This window comes from Mastigoproctus giganteus, chromosome 5 (genome assembly GCF_048544385.1).
Source record: "Mastigoproctus giganteus isolate SK-2022 chromosome 5, ASM4854438v1, whole genome shotgun sequence".
Taxonomy (NCBI): Eukaryota; Metazoa; Arthropoda; class Arachnida; order Uropygi; family Thelyphonidae; genus Mastigoproctus; species Mastigoproctus giganteus.
In genome coordinates, this window is record NC_143579.1 from 94,711,080 (window position 1) to 94,729,919 (window position 18,840).

General features: G+C 39.7%; 1 protein-coding gene across 1 annotated transcript in view; it reads left to right on the forward strand.

Moving 5' to 3' along the window:
• The window catches only part of LOC150085574 (catenin alpha-like), a 707,146-nt gene that overhangs the window by 20,543 nt on the left and 667,763 nt on the right, over positions 1–18,840 (forward strand). The window contains exon 2 of the mRNA XM_090373354.1: positions 13,926–14,065. The gene's annotated coding sequence lies outside the window, so the exon portion shown is untranslated. The remainder of the gene's footprint in view (positions 1–13,925; positions 14,066–18,840) is intronic.

Sequence of the window (18,840 nt, forward strand, 5' to 3'; positions counted from 1 at the left end):
TGTCATTTTCTTTTGTTTTGGCATAGTTTTTTTTTTTACGGCCGGATGCCCTTCCTGATGCCAACCCTCACCATTTTATCTGGGCTTGGGACCGGCACCTATTGAGGCTGGCTTGCCCCCCTCGGTGGCTGGCTTATGCCCATAACAAGATATGACCCAAAATTTGTTGTGTGTTATTAATGCATGAAGAGTCATTGTTGTTAATCAGATCAAGAGTATTGCTTTCTCTCATGCCTTTCTAACATTCTGGTTTAAAAAAAAAAAAAAGTTATCCAATAAATCCACAGAAGGCTTAATACTGTGTGAGTGACCAACTGAAGTTCAGGCAATATTTGGAAAGTTAAAATTCCCCCCCCCCCTCCCATCTGTATGAGAGATTCTGATTTACTGGCCCACAGTATTTGTCCATATAGTTGTTGATTATGTTCATCACAGCAATTTTGCCTGTAACACACTCCTCTCATTTTGGTTTTCCCAGTGCTTATGTCACACCAAACTGAATGAAAATTGCACTTGCCACCAATGTCTACTGGATTTACTGCCTTAGGTTTTATGTGCATCATAACTAAGATCATAATTTTCCCTCTCTCCTGTTGTCTCTATCCTTTCTGTACGTTTTGAACTCCCCATATTTAAATTCTGCATCTCTTATATCTGAGTGATGCTGTGTCTGTGATATCTCCACAATTTCTGGACTTAATCAGTACTGCAGTTAATCAGATTTGTTTACTATGCTCCTAGTGTTATTGTGCATGCAAGTATACACGTTCCTCTTTTTGCTTTTAGTAACAATAAATAATCCATGTATTTACTTATCTCATGATGACTCTTGGCAGGTCTTGTAGTCTCACACCTCATGTTTCAGGCTGCTGCCTCTTTCAATAGAAAGAGTGAAGTAATAGAATCACTTAGACATCTACCTGTGCTGTGTTAATCTGTTAGTTTGTGTAACATGTGAGAAGCCAGTTGCTGATTTCTTCTATACTGTTCATTGAAAGGGATGGGAGCATGCCAGCTACTGTGATATCTATCAGGATGGATCGATAATTGAGAGAAAAGGATCTCTGTATGTAGCAATGTGTGAGACAGGGTGAACATAGGTGAAGTGCTTCTGTTGGAATGAGCAACATCCTGGAAAGCAATGTGCTAGGTTTCAAGAACTGCTGGGAGTCATCATGGAACAAGTAAATACATGGGCTGTGTTAGGGTAATTAACAATAAGAACAGGTGCATGTACACCAATACTAGGAGTATAGTAAATAAATTTGATGAATTTGAAGTGCTAGTCAAGACATCGAAGGCGGATATTTTTGTGATATCAGAGACGTGGTGTCACACAGATATAGGGAATGCAGAATCGGAATTTGGGGTGTACAATATGTACAGACAGGATGGAAGGGAGGAGGGGTTATGCTGTTAATTAAGAAACACAAAATCTAAGGCAGTGCATCCAGTTGACATAGGTGGACAGTACAATGTTGAACAGTTTGGTGTGACATAAGCACTGGGAAAGCAAAAATGAGAGTAGCAGTGTGTTATAGGCCAAATTACTCTGATGACTACAATGAACAGTTGTATGGAGAAATAGAGTGGGCCAGTAAATCAGAATGTCTTATAATGGGGGATTTTAACTTCCCAGATATTGAATGGAACTTGTGGGTTGGGCACATGCACACTAGCAAGACTTTTGTGGATTTATTGGAGGATTGTTTTCTACAGCAGCATGTTTGAGGGGCAAACAGAGGGAGTGATACTCTGGATCTGATCATCAGCAATGATTATTCATGATAAAGGAATCACTAGGTGGCAGTGATCACAGTGTACTGATGTGGCATTTACTTTAAGATATAACTACCATCAAGGGTAAAGGAAAGGATTTTTGCTTTCGTTAAGGTGACTACAGTGGTCTCAGACAGTTTTTAAATTCTATACAGTGGGACCAACTGATGATGTTACCAACAGCAAATTCTAAATGTGATGCATTCAAAGAAGCAATCTTGGAAGCCACTAGGTTTTTTGTTCCAAATAAAAATACTGTTCAAGGTTTAGGCCTAAATGGATTTCACGTGAACTAATTAATACTCATGACAACGAAGAGCATGGGATACATATAAATTATCAGACAACACAGAAGACTGTAGATATAAGCTAGTCTGTAATCAAGTCACAAAGGAAGAGGCTCTGGGTGCCAAGCACAGCTCGAGCCAGTGTCGGAGATTGTTAGGTTAGATGGAACAGTAACATCAGTTTGAGTGGCTATCGTTTGATGTTTTTTTGCAATATTGGCACAGGTACGATTAGATTATTTTCTTTTTCTTGCTTCATTTTTCTTCCTTCTTTTTTTTCTTTTTCTTCCTTCATTTTCTTGCTTCCTGATAAATAACTTTGTTTTCAACTTTGTATTTCACAATTTTTTTCTCTATTTTCCACCGATCACATGTCTTAGAGTAAGCAGGATGGTGGTTACCTTTGTAGTTGGGACAGGTCATTTCTTTCGCCAAACAATCACTTTGACAGTGATTGGAGGATCCCCAGTTGGGACAAGCTGGGTTCCCTCTGCATGCCGTTTGAGAGTGACCATACTTTTGGCATTTATAACATCTCATCGGATTAGGACTCAGACCAAGCAAGTAATACGCCTCTTATGATACCAGTAAAATCTCCTCCTCTGCCAGTGATTGCTACTACTTCAAATAATCCTAGTTAGACTTCAAAAAAGATTATTCAGGACACATTGATGGATGCAGAGTACTCATTGAAACAGGAAGATCTGATTCTGGAAATATTTGTAGAAGAAGATATAGACACCGATTGCCCTACCTTTCCAAAGAGACAAACCAAAGCCAGAATGCCATAAGACAGCCACATCAGGTACAGCTTCTACTAAATTAAAATAATGCCTTTTATTTACAGTGGAATTGTAGAGGCTTTCGTGGCAACATTGACGACATTCAGTACTTAATTAGACGCTACTCTCCATTGGGTTTCTGTCTGCAAGAAACCTATTTAACTCCTAACATTTCCATTTCCATAAAAAATTACTCAATCTATCAAAGGGATCAGAATACATCCGATTCTGCTCGTGGTGGTGTAGCTATTTTGATTAACTCAAAGATCCCTGCTAGCCAAATCATTCTCCAAACCCAAATTGAAGCAGTTGCTGTGTGTCTTATTACTCAGATTGTGTTTACACTAATCTTAGTCTATCTCCCACCAAATTATACCTACTCTTATAATGATCTTGAAGAATTTTTAATGTTACCCTCCCCTGTCTGCTTGCTAGGAGATTTCAATGGCCACCATCCTTTATGGGGATCCTCTAAATTAGATAGACAAGGCCAACTGATCGAAACTCTACTAGACAAACAAAACCTCATGATTCTTAATAGTGGTGCACACACCTACCCCGGCCGACCGGGCTAGCCGGGTGGGTAAAGTGCCTGCTTGGCAACCCAAAGGTCGCGGGTTCGAATCCTGCCTCGGGCTTGGATCAAAGTACTGCAAAAATCTTGGGAGGTGCATTATGGCCACAGAAGCCGATGCGCCAACAACTACCAAAAAAAAAAACAAAAAAAAAAACACACACACACCCATATACAGTTACGAACTGGACAAACTCTGCAATTGACCTCTCAATTTGTTCCCCAGTACTGTTTCCAGTCATTCAGTGGTCTGCTCTGGATGATTCCATGGGCAATGACCATTTTACAATTGTTTGTAACCTGCTCACTGCACAACCACCATTAGACCAACCCTGCAGGAAATGGAAATTTTCTAAAGCCAATTGGGCCAAATTTCAGTCAGCACTCTGGACAAAAAAAACTATTTCAACTACACCCTATAGAGAAAGTAACTGATTATATCACATCCTGTCTTTTAGTTACAGCTAAATACTCAATTCCATTATCAAATTCCTCAACCCGACGGCACTTCAACTACTGATGGTATGAAGAGTGCATGAATGCAAAGAAGGAAAAAAATAAAGCATTCAATATATTCCGTCAATCTCCAACCACAGCTAATCTAATTAGCTACAAGAAGCTAAGGGCAAAAGCGGAGTTCATTCAAAGTCAAGCCAAGAAAGATTCTTGGACTCTGTTTGCATGTACTATCAATAGAAATACCGACTCCAAATTAATATGGAAGAAAATTAGGCAGCTTTCTGGGAAGTTTCCAATCATCCCTTCCCCAATTCTTTCCTGAAATGGGTAAGAACTGTCTGCTCCTCTAGATATAGTGAATGCCTTAGGCAAAACCTTTGCTCAGGTCTTAGCTGCATCAAACCACTCCCAGTTTACAAAAAATTAAAACCGCCACTGAACAGAGACCCATCAATTTTAGAACTTCACTATCTCTTCCGTATAAAAGGCCGCCGTAGCCTAGTGGTCAGGCGCGCGGGTGCATAAGTACCTGTGCCTTGAGTGATCGGGGTTCAAGCCCGTGACTACTGAATACGGTGCTGTTTCTTGTATTCTATCTATCTTGTGAACTCCTCTGACCGTTTGGTCATCCCGGAGTATATAAAAAAATAAATAAATAAAATGATCAGCCTCTTCAATATTGTGAACTTTTACAGGCCTTCAGAACAACACGAAACAGTGCCGCTGGGCCAGATGGCATATATTATATCATGCTATATGGTATATATTATATCATGCTTACAACTGCTGCTAGTCTTCTTTAACCGGATCTTCCTGGAAAAGATCCCTCCAGTCCTAATAGTTACAGACCAATCTCTCTGTCAAGTAGCCTTGTTAAAATTCTTGAAAAAATGATCCACAGTCGACTCACTTGGATCATTGACACTCAACATCTACTGAGGAATTGTCAACATGGCTTTCGCAAAAACAGGTCCTCTTTAGATCTGATGATTAAGGCTGAATCCGAAATTCGCAATGCCTTTATGAAAAGCGAACACATTGTTATGGTCTCCATCGATGTAGAGAAGGCATTTGATACTACCTGGCGGTATAGCATTCTCAGTGACCTTCAGAATCTTGGTCTACGAGGCAACCTGCCTATATTTATTAGGAACTTCCTCTAGAGCCACTCTTTCCAGGTTTGATACCAAAACTTCTTTTCTTCTACATTCTTGCAGGAAGGAGTACTACAGGGGTCAGTATTTCGCACAACCCTATTTGCCCTTAGAATTGATTCCATTACAAAAGAACTCCCAAATACTGTGGAGGCCTATCTTATATGCTGACGATCTCTCTATTTCTTGCCATTCTCAGAACATGAGATCTGTTTGAGCAGCAATTGCAGATGCCCCTCAATAAAGTACAAAAGTGGGCTGAGTTCAATGGATATCGTCTTTCCCATCAGAAAACAGTTGCGATCCACTTTTGCAATCACCGTAAATTGCATATAGACCCCGAACTTCAGATATCAAATTCCACCATTCCGATTGCCAACAATATCAGATTCTTGGGATTGACCCTTGACAGCAAGTTAAACTTCTTTGAGCACATTAAAGTAATACGTACTACCTGTCTGAAAAAGCTGAACATGCTAAGAGCTTTATCTGCCCTGTCTCTTGGGAGCAGATTGTACAACCTTGCTGCTCTTATATAGTGTACTGATTAGATCCCGTTTGGATTATGGTGCCTCAGTTTATGATTCTACCCGAAAGAGCGTATTATGCTGGCTTGATCCTGTACAACACAATGCACTGTGGATTTCTCTTGGTGCTTATAGGACATCTACAACCTATAGTCTATATATTGAAGCTCATGAGCCCCCACTGTACCTCCACAGAAAAATGTTACTACTTAAATATGCAATCAAAATACAAAATTGTACACTGCACCCCATTCAGCCGTACCTCTTTAATCCACCATTTCACACTCTATTTAAATAAACCAAGTAAAATACGACCAGCAGGCCTACGGCTCCTGCTGATCTTAAATTTTCACAGAATTTGAATGTTCCTCTGCACAATAGGCAGCAGATAAAGAATTATTTTCACCCACCATGGACTCCCTTTCCTCATCTGACATGTGATACTTATTTTCTCCAATGGGGAAAGAATCGTCTGCCTACTCTGAATGTGCAACAACTCCATGCTAGTCATATTCAAAACTATTTTGACTTCTTACTGATATATACTGATGGTTCCAAATCTAATTCAACTGTTGGAGCAGCAGCAGTGTTTCCCCCTGCTATCATATCGGCTTCTCTTCCACTCAAGTACAGCAACTTTTCAGCGGTACTATTTGCAATACAGTTAGCTCTAGAAAATTTTACTCTTCACCCATCTGCAAAATATTTAGTTTACACCAAATTCCTCAGCTCAATTAGAGCAATGCAGAATCCCTCTCATAAGGATCACCCTGTTTTAAATCATCAGGAATTAGCTGTTGAAAATTGAACATTGTCAGCAACAAGTGAATTTTTGCTGGATTCCAGCACTTTCAGGCATTAAAGAGAATGAATTGACTGATATTTCTGCTAAAAATCCATCAACCTTAGACTTGACCTCTGTCTTCATTCCAGTTTCTGATTATAGTATCATAATTCAAATAGCATACTATGCACAGTGGACAGAGCTATGGCATAAACAAACAAGTAATAAACTTTTCCAGTTGAAACAGGACCCAAAATTTCGGCACTAATGCATGCAGATAGTTCAGTGAGAAGAAGTGGTACTTGCACGAATGAGAATAGGGTATACTCCTCTGACTTACCTCCATCTACTCACAGACGATGATCCTCCTCAGTGTCCACACTGCTCTGAACATCTAACAGTCAAACATATTTTGATTGACTCTCCACACTATCAACAACATCAAACTTCAATATTTCATTCTCTGGCTAATCTCTGACAATGGATCTAATCTAATCTCTAACATTAAATCATATCATTCGTGAAGATGCAAATATTGATGAACTTTTCTGTTATTTGAAACAAATAGGAATGTATGAATGACTATGATTAGTTTCTGAGATGAAATGAAATTGAACTGGCTTCATATTAATTATTTTTATTTTTTATTTTTTTTCAACACTATTATGAATAAGTGCACTATAGCTACATCAGCTTGTGTGCCATTAAACACACACACACACACACACACACACACACACACACACACACACACACACACACACACACACACACACACACACACACACACACAAGAAGATTGGCAAGCAAAGGCAGATTACAAGAAATCTTTGGCAAAGCAGTGACTTCTGTACTTATGTAAATTCTTCAAGAAAGGAGATGAATCAGATTGGTCCACTTGATATCGATGGTTTGACCACTGAAGTAGTTGATAAACCGAGTGAGTGTTTTGCATCTACATTCAGAAATGTCAGAAATTTATCAAACTCTAAGAGGAAGCTAAAGGATTTTGTAATAACTGAGAGCAAAGTGGAGGAGAAATTGTTGAAGTTAAACATAAGAAAGGCACCTGGAGTGGATGATTTAATATCCAGTTATATTAAGGGAGCAGCAAAGGAAGTAAGCAAACCCTTAGCCCTAATTAAGAAAGCATCCATGGATTCAAGGGAGGTCCCCACGGATGGGAGATGTGCAAATGTAAGAGGGATCAAAGGGTGACATGAGTAATTACAAACCTGTTAGTTTAACTTCTTTTCTGGGGATTGCAGGATTATGTAGACAAGACTATAGTTATAGTTCAGATATAGCATGGGTTTATTGAGGGTAAATCTTGTCTGACCAATTTGATTTGATACTAGGATATTGTCACAAAGGAACTGGATGCAAAAAATAATTTTGATATCATATACTTCAGGATAGCTTCTTTTGATACTGTTGCACATAATTGTATCTCTTTTGTAAATATGTATTGAAAACCCCTGGCACCACCATGTTGTGACTGGACTAATATGTATGTCATGCTGCAATTAAAAATTCTGTTCCATTCTGTAAAACAGTGTTGTACAACTGGAGCAGTATTGCATTAAGGGCAAGTTGCTGCTATAGATAAAGGGATGGCCGAGTGGGAGAAGACAGAGAGTGGTAATCAATGGACACTGCTCTTTGTGGGCTAATTTTATTAGTGGAGTCCCCCAGGGTTTAGTGTTAGGCCCTCTGTTGTTTTTTCTATTTATCAATGATATTGATGACTTTATATCGAGGCTTAACGTCCAAATTTGCAGACAATACGAAGGTTAGCAGGGTTGTTAATGACAGTAATGACACCGTTACTGCAACAGGATCTAGCAGATGGGCTGAGAGGTGGCAACTGAAGTTTAACATTGACAAATGCAAAGTACTGCATATGGGTAGCAGTAACCCTAGAGTAACATACCACTATGTGGTGCAAACTCAGGGTAGTGGAGAATGAAAAAGACCTGGGGATTATTGTGTAGCCAGATATGAAGTTTTCTGAGCAGTGCAGGCAGGCAGGCTGCTAGAACAGCCTGTGGGGTCTTGTCTATGAAATACAGGAGTTTTGCTAGCAGGGATAAGGAGATGATTATCCATTTGTATAAGGCAATCAGTCAGGCCACACCTTGATTACTGCATACAGTTATGGAAGCCTCATTTTAGGAAGGAAGTAGAACAACTGGAACGAGATTGGTGAGAGGAAGAAAGGGTTGCTCTTACCAAGAAAGGCTTGAGTACTGCAAATTGCAGCATCTGGAGATTAGGCACCTGCGAGGAGATCTGAATGAAGTGTATAAGGCTTTGAATGGGTTGAGGAAGCTCAATGCTGATGGAATTCTTCCTCTTGCTGAGATTATGCACCTGAGGGGGCATAAATTCAAATCGAGGAAAGACAGTTGCAGAATAGATATGCAGGAATTTGCATTTAGCAGCAGGTGGTTGATTGCTGGAACAAACTTCCCTCTGTTGTTGTGGAAGTTGATAGCTTGAATAAATTCAAGGAGGAACTAGACAAATTTTTGCAGTGAATGGATGAGTGAAATGGGAAGATTTTTTTTTAAATTTTTATTTTTTGGCTGATGCTGTATAAGCTTGCTTTCTTGTATCATATGCCCCTACTAATGCTAGTGCTAAAGTGCTCAAAGTTATAGATGATGACCACTCCACTTAACAGCTTCATTGTACTTTGTAAAGTATTGAAAATTCCAAAATAATACCTGCAAATTCTTCTGACAAATTCAAGACTATCATTTTTCAGTCTTCTTCTGTAGTGTGTATAAATATTACATTCCAGCATTTATGTGAATACCAGGCTCGGGAACACAATAAAAACATAAATCATCCTTAACCAGTCCTAGAGTAAAAAAGTTACAATTTAAGATTATGAGAGGTTATCAAAAATGTATCATAAAGACTAAATTACAACCCCAGCTTATTCATCAAAATTCTGTTTTTACACTAGAAATAAAATTATACAAATCTACCATTCTCGGACTCATGCTACACTATCTGCCACTTAGTACTGGTAGGGGCAAATGATGCAGGAAACAGACTTTACTACATTACCTGTCCATTCCTTTCAATAATATGTCTAATCCTGACTTAAATTTATTCAAAATACCTACTTCCATAACACCACATGGAAGTTTTTCCCAACAATTCAGTTACTCTCTGAAAGCAAATTTTCTCACAGATATCCTGCAACCATCCTTTCTCAGTTTAAGTTTATTTCATCTTATGTGTGTGTTATCTGAGTAAGAGTAAGATTGCCATCAGCATTTAGTTCACTCAATCCATCCGAAGCCTTAAATGTCACAATCAGGTCTCCTCACAGGTGGCTAGTTTCCAGATTGTGTATTAAGAATTTGCAGATAAAGGAACCACTAGGTGGCAGTGATCACAGTGTGCTGAAGTGGGATTTACTCAAAGAGGTAACTACCGTCAGGGGTAAAGGAAAGGGTTTTTGCTTCCGTAAAGGGGAGTACAGTGGTCTCAGACAGTTTTTAAATTCTGTACAGTGGGATCAACTGACGATGTTACAAACAGTAAATTCTAAGTGGGAAGCATTCAAAGAATTAATCGTGGAAGCTACTAGACTTTATATACCGATTAAGAAATATCGTTCAAGGTTTAGGCCTAAATGGTTATCAAATGAACTAATGAGACTCGTGACAGAGAAGAAAAATGCATGGGATGCATATAAATTATCAGGTGACGCAGAAGCCTGTGGCAGATATAAGCTAGTCTGTAATCAGGTCACAAAGGAGGTTCGGCAGGCGAAGGCGGATTACGAGAAATCTTTGGCAAAAGATGCTAAGAAAAACAGCAAGGATTTCTTTACTTATATAAACTCTAAAAGGAAGGGGATGAATATGATTGGACCACTTGACATCGCTGGTTCGACTGTTGATGATCCTGCTCAGATAGCAAACAAACTGAATGAGTATTTTGCATCTACATTCACACGTGAGGAATTATTACAGTTTGAAAATGGAAGAAGGTTATCAAATTGTAGCAGTGTGCTTAATGATTTTGTAATAACTGAGAGCAAAGTGGAGGAGAAATTGTTGAAGTTAAACATAAGAAAGGCACCTGGGGTGGATGGGATCTATCCAGTTATTTTAAAGGAGGCGGCAAAGCAACTAAGCAAACCCTTAGCCATAATTATGAGAGCATCCTTGGACTCAGGGGAGGTTCCCACGGACTGGAGATGTGCAAATGTGTCCCCAATTCACAAAGGTGGATCGAAGGGTGACACGAGTAATTACAGACCAGTTAGTTTAACTTCTGTTCCGGGTAAAATAATGGAGTCGCTGGTTAAAGATGCATTGCAGGATCATCTAGACAAGACTGCAGCGATAACTCAAACACAGCATGGGTTTGTTAAGGGAAAGTCTTGTCTGACAAATTTGATTGGTTATTATGATGTGGTCACAAAGGAACTGGATGCAAAAAATAATTTTGATATCATATACTTGGATTTCAGGAAAGCTTTTGACACTGTTGCGCATGGAAGACTACTGTACAAATTGGAGCAGAATGGTATTAAGGGTAAGTTGCTACAATGGATAAAAGGATGGTTAAGTGGGAGAAGACAGAGGGTGGTAATCAATGGGTGCTGCTCTTCGTGGACTAATGTTATTAGTGGAGTCCCACAGGGTTCGGTGTTGGGTCCACTGTTGTTTTGTGTATTTATCAATGATATTGATGAAGGTATATCAGGCTTAATGTCGAAGTTTGCAGATGACACAAAGGTTGGCAGGGTTGTTAATGACAGTAATGGCAGTGTGCTACTGCAACAGGATCTAGATAATTTGGGCAGATGGGCTAAGAAGTGGCAACTGAAGTTCAACCTTGACAAATGCAAAGTACTGCATATGGGTAGAAATAACCCCAGAGAAACGTACCAACTGTGTGGTACTACACTTAAGGTGGTAGAAAATGAAAAAGACCTGGGAGTAATTGTGCAGTCAGATATGAAGTTTTCTGACAGTGCAGACAGGCTGCTAGGGCGGGTCATGTGGTTTTGTCAATGATATATAGGAATTTTGCTAGCAGGGAAAAGGAGGTGATTGTCCCTCTGTATAAGGCAATGGTCAGGCCACGCCTTGAGTACTGCGTACAGGTCTGGAGGCCTCATTTTAGGAAGGATGTAGATTTGCTTGAGCGTGTACAGAGAAGAGCAACACGATTGGTGAGGGGAATGAAGGGATTCTCTTACCAAGAGAGGCTTAAGTTCTGCAAATTGCAGTGGCTGGAGACTAGGCACCTGCGCGGTGATCTGATTGAGGTCTATAAGGCCTTGAATGGGTTGAGCACGCTGAATTCTGATGGGATCCTTCCACTTGTTCAGATTACCAACCTACGGGGACATAAGTTCAAATTAAGAAAGGACAGATGTAGAATAGATGTGCGGAAATTTGCCTTTAGCCAGCGGGTGGTTAATTGCTGGAACAAACTTCCATCTGTCGTTGTAGAAGTTGATAGGTTAAATAAATTTAAGGAGGAACTGGACAGGCATTTGGAGGGAATGGTGTGATTTTTTTTTTTTTTTTTTTTGGCTGATGCTGCATAAGCTCCTACACTTGCTTTCTTGCATCATGTGCCACTACTACTACTACTACTACTACTACTACTACATGTTTTTTTTTAACAGAAATGAAGCCTTTCCTGATAAGAGTACTCTTTTGTTCCCTCTCGCTAATCTTGTTGCTCTTCTCTGCGCCTGTAAATGAGGTTTCCAAACTTGTATGTAGAACTCGAGATGTTGTCTACCATTGCCTTACATAGTGCAAAGTTTGTTTAGGGTCAAACGGCACCAGGGGTTTCCCTCATCTCTGTGTGGTATACATTGTTTTGTGATACAGAACACTGTAAAGGCCAGAGATTTAAAAGTATATGGGTATTGTTTACATGTAATGTTGTGTAGCATTGTTCCTCTGGCCATTTAGCCGCCACACCCCTGCTGAGGTCTGACAGTGCCTGCACTTCTCCCTGTGGAGGCAGACTAGGTACACCAGTAGTTTAGGATAATTATTCTGGCAGGTCCTGCCACCTAATTTCCTGCGATTTCAGTCCTTAACGAAAAAAAAAAAAAAAAAGTGCACACACGTGGAGTGATCGCGGCAGGGATAGTGCTAGAATTTGAAGGGGTGAAAGTTTTGTGGTCAAAGCAATTTGGGTGTGGTTAAATTTGGATGTGTAGAGTGTTCGCTGGCATACAGATAAAGTGTGGGGGGATTGTAGGCTGGGGGAAGAGGTAGAAATATGGGGACAATAGAGAAGGCGACCCCAGAGAGTTAGTGAGGCAGGCCCATGCCTCACCAGGCGAAAGAAGGGGGACGACAGGGGGAAGGAGACAGAGCAAGTCTCCCCCCCTGCCGGTTCAGATTGCCAATAGTGACATTGGGCAGCGTAGCTGCACTGTCATTCACGGTCCGGTCCAGTATTTTGTATGATTGAGATGCAGGTCTAAGTTTGGGATGTTGTCTTCTAATCCAGTTCTTGTTCTTGATGTAGGTGTCTTCTTTTTAGTTCCTTTTATAGTCATTAGTGAGTGTGGTTACGTGTGATGTTTTCGGTCCTGCGAGTTGGTGGTGTTTGAAATTCACTAGTGGGTAACCAGTGGCTTGTCTTTGTCTGTTTTTGTTTTTTTCAGGGTTAAACAGTAGGCTCTAGGGTGGTTCCGGTAGGGTCCTTAGTCTGGTAAACATCTCTTGGGCAAATTGTGAGAGAGCCTGGTAATGGTCCTCCTCCAACAGTATGAGGTGCTCTCGATCCTTTATGTTGAAATGGATATTCGTGATGAGATGGCAACGGAGGTCTTTGTAGAGGGGGCAATCATGCATTAAATTCTTCCGGGTTTGCGTGGCATAGTGGTGATTCTACAATTCCGAAGGCAGCCAATTTTGAATTGAAAGATCCATGCCCTGTGAGCAGAAAAGTGGTGTAGAGGCCAGGTGAGAACTAGGGTGGTTGGTGTGGTTAGAATTGCAGGATGTCCAGGATAAATTTCTGGGTCATGGCACCCTTGGTTGAGTCTGTCCATCTGGATTGCTATATTTTTCCAAGGAAGGTTGTAAGGTGTTTCTTCTCTGTTGCAATGTTACTGATTGGGTTGGTGGTGGTGAAACCAATACAAGTCACTGTTCTTTCCTTTGAAAGGTGGTAGAGTAGGCCACAGTGGATGATTTCCAGGTCTAGGGGGAAGACTTGTTGTTCACTACGTATGTAGTGAGCACCCACAATGAGATACAATTAAAATGATGCCTTTCACAGTACATACGTAGTTCAAATTTATGGGTAAATTATGATGTATCTACACCGATATTATTAGCCATATGGTGCAAGAAAGTCTGAGGCTTATGCTTCACCGGCCAAAAAAAAAATTTTTTTTTTTTTTTTTTTGGCCGGTGAAGGCCAAAAAAACAACAAAATAAATTTTTTATTTTTATTTTGTTGTTATTCATATGTTTATTTTATTTTATTTTATTTTATTTTTATTATTCATGTTTTTATTTTTATGTATCAGTGTAGTGTACAATTTTTAAGCCTTACATATTTACAGTGGTGGACAAAAAAACTGCATCGTCTGAAAAAATATAGTCACATTTGTAGAAAGGAATCACCAAGAAAGAGAAGAATGATAATATCCAGCTCAGGACCCTGGGTGTGCCAAGCCCATACTCACCGAATGTGAGCCCCTCGGTAAGAAATTGTTTTGCATTTAATCGTCTAATACATTAATCATCAATAAACCTAATCCTCGTTTGTCTTTCCTTTCTTAAAGGCAAATTGAAATGAGGATTCTTATCCTTGCTTCTTGTATTCTGTCCCTGACAATGCCAGGATGCTATCAGTCTCTCATACATTTTCTCTATTCCTGACAATAATGCAATGGGCCTATAGCAAGTTCATCAGCCTTCTTTAATAAGATATTTAGTAGTAACTCCTGTATATCACTATTTCCAACAAGCAAGTATATCACACACTGATATATAGTGTGTATATTACACACTATTTCCAACAGGCAAGTATTATATATATCAAGTGAAATGTCTGGTTTTATACTATGAAACCTTTTTTTAACTATGTTAACTATAATATAAAAAAGTCTAGAATCTTTACCAGACTTAGTTGTGTGTCATTCTCATTTTCTCCATCATCTCTAGGAAATAATGTACGTAATGATATTATATACATTATTTCCTGGAGATCAAGTATTTCCTATTGTTTAGGAGATTTGATCCAAGAGGTCAAATCTCGTCAACAATATGAAATACGTACCTGATTTAACTGTACGTTTTCGGATATAATGTTATAAACAAATTTCAAGAGGTTCGAAACCTGAACAACAATTTAATTCAAACCTGAGTTTAAATTAAATTTTGTTGTTATTCATGTTTTTATTTTATTTTGTTGTTATTCATATGTTTATTTTATTTTGTTTTATTTTATTTTATTTTTATTATTCATGTTTTTATTTTTATGTATCAGTGTAGCGTACAATTTTTAAGCCTTACATATTTACAGTGGTGGACAAAAAACCTGCATTGTCTGAAAAAATATAGTCACATTTGTAGTGAAACGTATAAGATATTGTTTGATTACAGTCATTTTGTTTGTTGCAAGGCAAAGGTATTGCATCAGATAACGCTTCTATTGCATCAGACAGTAATTACAAGGTAGTAGTAGTAGTAGTGGCATATGATGCAAGAAATCAAGTGTATGAGCTTATGCAGCATCAGCCAAAAAAAAAAAAAAAAATCACACCATTCCCTCCAAATGCCTGTCCAGTTCTTCATTATCTGAAGGTATTGGTTCAGATAATTCTTCTATTGCATCAGACAGTAATTGCAAGGTATTGCTTCAGATAGCACTTCTGTTGCATCAGACATTAATTGTAAGGTAGTGTATCAGCCGTTTCTATAAATACAGCATTGGAAGGGTATACATGCTCATTAGTATCCTGTTTTGTGGAGATGTAAGCATGCTCCATATGTTCAGTTGACACCAATAAAAAAAAAGTTTAGTTGCTCTGTCCCAAGAAGGGCTTTCTACATGTGTTATCGCTGATAAAATAGGCTGCCACTAGTCAACTGTAACCTGGGTGCTGAATTAAAGTTTGAAACTGGTGATGTGAAGAGAAGACCTGGACCAGGCTGTAAGAGCGTGACTATGCCTTCCCAAGATCAATATTTGAAATGGCTGTGCCTTCGTAATCGCCATGATAGTGCTCCTGATCTAAAACTGGACTTTGAGATGGCCTCTGGTGTTGAAACAAGTGCATGAACTATCCAAAGACAGCTTCCAGAATGTGGTCTGCATGCCTATCGGCCCAAAAAGAAGCCTTTGTTGACCCAACAAATGAGGAATAAGTGACTTGCTTGGGCTAAAACGCATGTTTCATGGAAAGCAATAGGACACTGTCATCTTTTCTGATGAATCGAAATTCAACCTACATGGCTCAGATGGGAAGTGATATGTCAGAAGATGAAAATCGGAGGCATACCATCCTGACTGCATAACACCAACTGTAAAGTTCCCTGCTGGTCAGATGGCCTGGGGATGCATAACAAGCAAAGGGGTGGGTGAATTAAGTTTGTTAATGGAATGGTGAATGCAGAAACCTACATTGCTATCTTGGAGGAGTGCCTGAAACTCGTTATTAGGGATCACCACACAGACATCCAAAACTGCATTTTTCAACAGGACTCCTTGCCACACAGCAAAATTGGTAAGTTTTATGCTGTTTACATTTAATGATGAGTTTATCTTCGTCTCCTAAGGCTTAAAACATACTTCCACCAATGTTTTCCCTCGTGTTTCTCCCTTCTCTTAAGGTGCAGTCATACCTGAGAAATGCTTGCATTGCAGCTTTGGACTGGCCCGGCGACAGTAGATTTGAACCCTATTGAAAATTGCTAGTACATGATGTCATCTAAAGTTGCTCAGAAGAAGTAAGATTCAGCTGCAGGAGAGCATTGTAAGGGTGTGCTACCACAGAATTAGGCAACCGTATATCCAGAAGTTGATTAACTCTATGCCAGATCGTTACAAGGCTGTAATTGCAGCTCAAGGAAGAACAACAAAATATTGAGGACTTATTTTGCTGATTTACAGTACATAATACTATTACATTAACATGTCATTTTAGTTTGTACACGTAAATGCAATAAAATGTATGTTTGGTTGTCATGATTGCAATTTGCATGATTTCTCATATTTCCATTAATTACTCATTTTACCCTTTGCGAACATATTTATGATAATTAGGTATATCAGGTGGAGTCTTTTTATTGGATTTCATTCACAGAGATATACACTGAGTGATAACCGAATTATGACCACCCCTATGAAAACTTAATGCGACCCGTTGACCACGTGAGGTATGAGAGTGTGGAGTTAGTCGACCTCCATAGTGTAGATAAGTTGTCAGCAGTTCATTGGCTAGTGAAATTCCGAGCGTGATAGATAAAAGGAAGGATTTATCGGACTTTGATAAAGGACAGATTGTGGGTGCTTGATGAGCTGGTGCCTCGATTTCCCAAATGGCTGAACTAGAGGGGTGTTCGAGAGTTGGTGTATCAGGACTGGCGTCAAAATGGTCAAAGAACGACCCGACAGCAAAACTGCAAAGGTCAGCGAAAGGTTGATGTTAGAGGTGAGTGCCGGGTCCAACAACTCGTACAGGCGAACAGGCGCAGCACTGTTGAAGAGTTGACTACCCAGTGCAACGTGGGCCAACACGGAACAATATCTGGCATGATCATGCGTCGTACACTTGCACGTATGGGCTATACCAGCAGACAACCCCTACGGCATCCTCTCCTAACCAAGGTTCATTGGTGTAAAAGACTCGTCTGATGCAAAGATCACGCAAGTTGGGCGTTAGAAGACTGGAAGAAGGTGTTGTTGTTGTTTGGTTTTTAGGAGCATTAGCAACCACCGCATATCTCTGGGATATGCGGTGGTCATTCCCTGACCTTTCCGCATCCTCCGTATTTGGTGGTGACGGGCTCGAACCCCGGTCTAATCAAGAAACGTGTGCTATGCACTGCTGCTCCTTCCCACCTGGCTACGGAGGCGCCGGAAGAAGGTGTGCTGGTTGGATGAGTCACATTATTTACTCCACGCCATGGATTGTCGTGTATGGATTTAGCATCAACAACATGATGCTCTTCATCTATCATGCATGGTATCTAAAGTGCAGGCTGTTGGAGGCGGTTGCATGGTGTGGGGCATGTTTCACTGGCAGCAACTTGGACCCCTGATGCATGTGGAACAACGTATCAGTGGTCTCCGCTATCGTCAATTTCTTGCTGACTGTGTACACCCCACTATGTTACACTTTTTCTTGAATGGTGATGGTGTCTTCCAAGATGACAGTGCGCTGAGCCATCGGGCACTTGTTGTGCAGGAATGGTTTGAGGAACACAGTTCTGACTTCCAGCATATGGATTGGCCTCCGAACTCCACTGAAAATCCCATAGAGCACTTGTGGGGCACTATGGAAAGGCATTTCAGGCATCTGGATACACCAATCACCTCCATACCTGCATTGCTGACTGCATTACACACAGCTTGGTTGGCCATACCTCCAGAATGCTTCCGACATGTTGTTTAATCAATGTCATGTCGGATAGCTGCTATACTGAGGGCAAAAGGAGGACCTACGAAGTATTAGGTAGGTGGTCAAAATTCAGTGATCACACTGTATATCCCATCTAACAATTGCATTTCGAACATTTCTGCAACCCACAATGCAGCACAAAACGCATTATTTGCAAAATTCACAATTGATACAGTTTTTTGTCTGTCACTGTAGATCTGTGAGCTTCAATTTCAGTAATCAACCTAGAGCACCTGACTTCCAGATACCTTCTGGCACTTTTACTTCCCCCCTCCCTCATTTTAATCAATTCTCTGCACCACCACAGCACAGAACGTAGAAACTTTCCTTCATTGATTTAAATGAGGCATCACGCAATAGCATTGTCTAATAATTTTGCCTATAATCATCAGTAATATTTTGATTGACAAAGTCATAAATATTTCTCATTATGCTAATTTGATGTTAAATCATTCTATATCATAACTTTTCATTTATAATAGAAATACCAAAGTTCATTTCAAAAGTAATGCTTATATATATGGCTACTGTAGACCTTTGCCCTTATCAACAGCAGCAATTCAGTGCAAACTTTTGTATTGATATATGATTCTTTGTGCATCAAACTATATTTAACTAAACTCTACCACTAAACTCATCAGATTAACTGATGAATTTAGTGGTAGAGAAAAAAAATTCATGGAAAATGCAGAGTAAGTATAAATTAGTCTATAATTAAATTACCCAGGAAGGGGGAGCATAGGTATGTTAAAATAGATAATGGGAAGTCTCTGCTAAGAGTATAAAGGAAAGAAGCAGAGAATTATTTACTTACATTAACAATAGACAACATGGATGAATGAAACTGGTT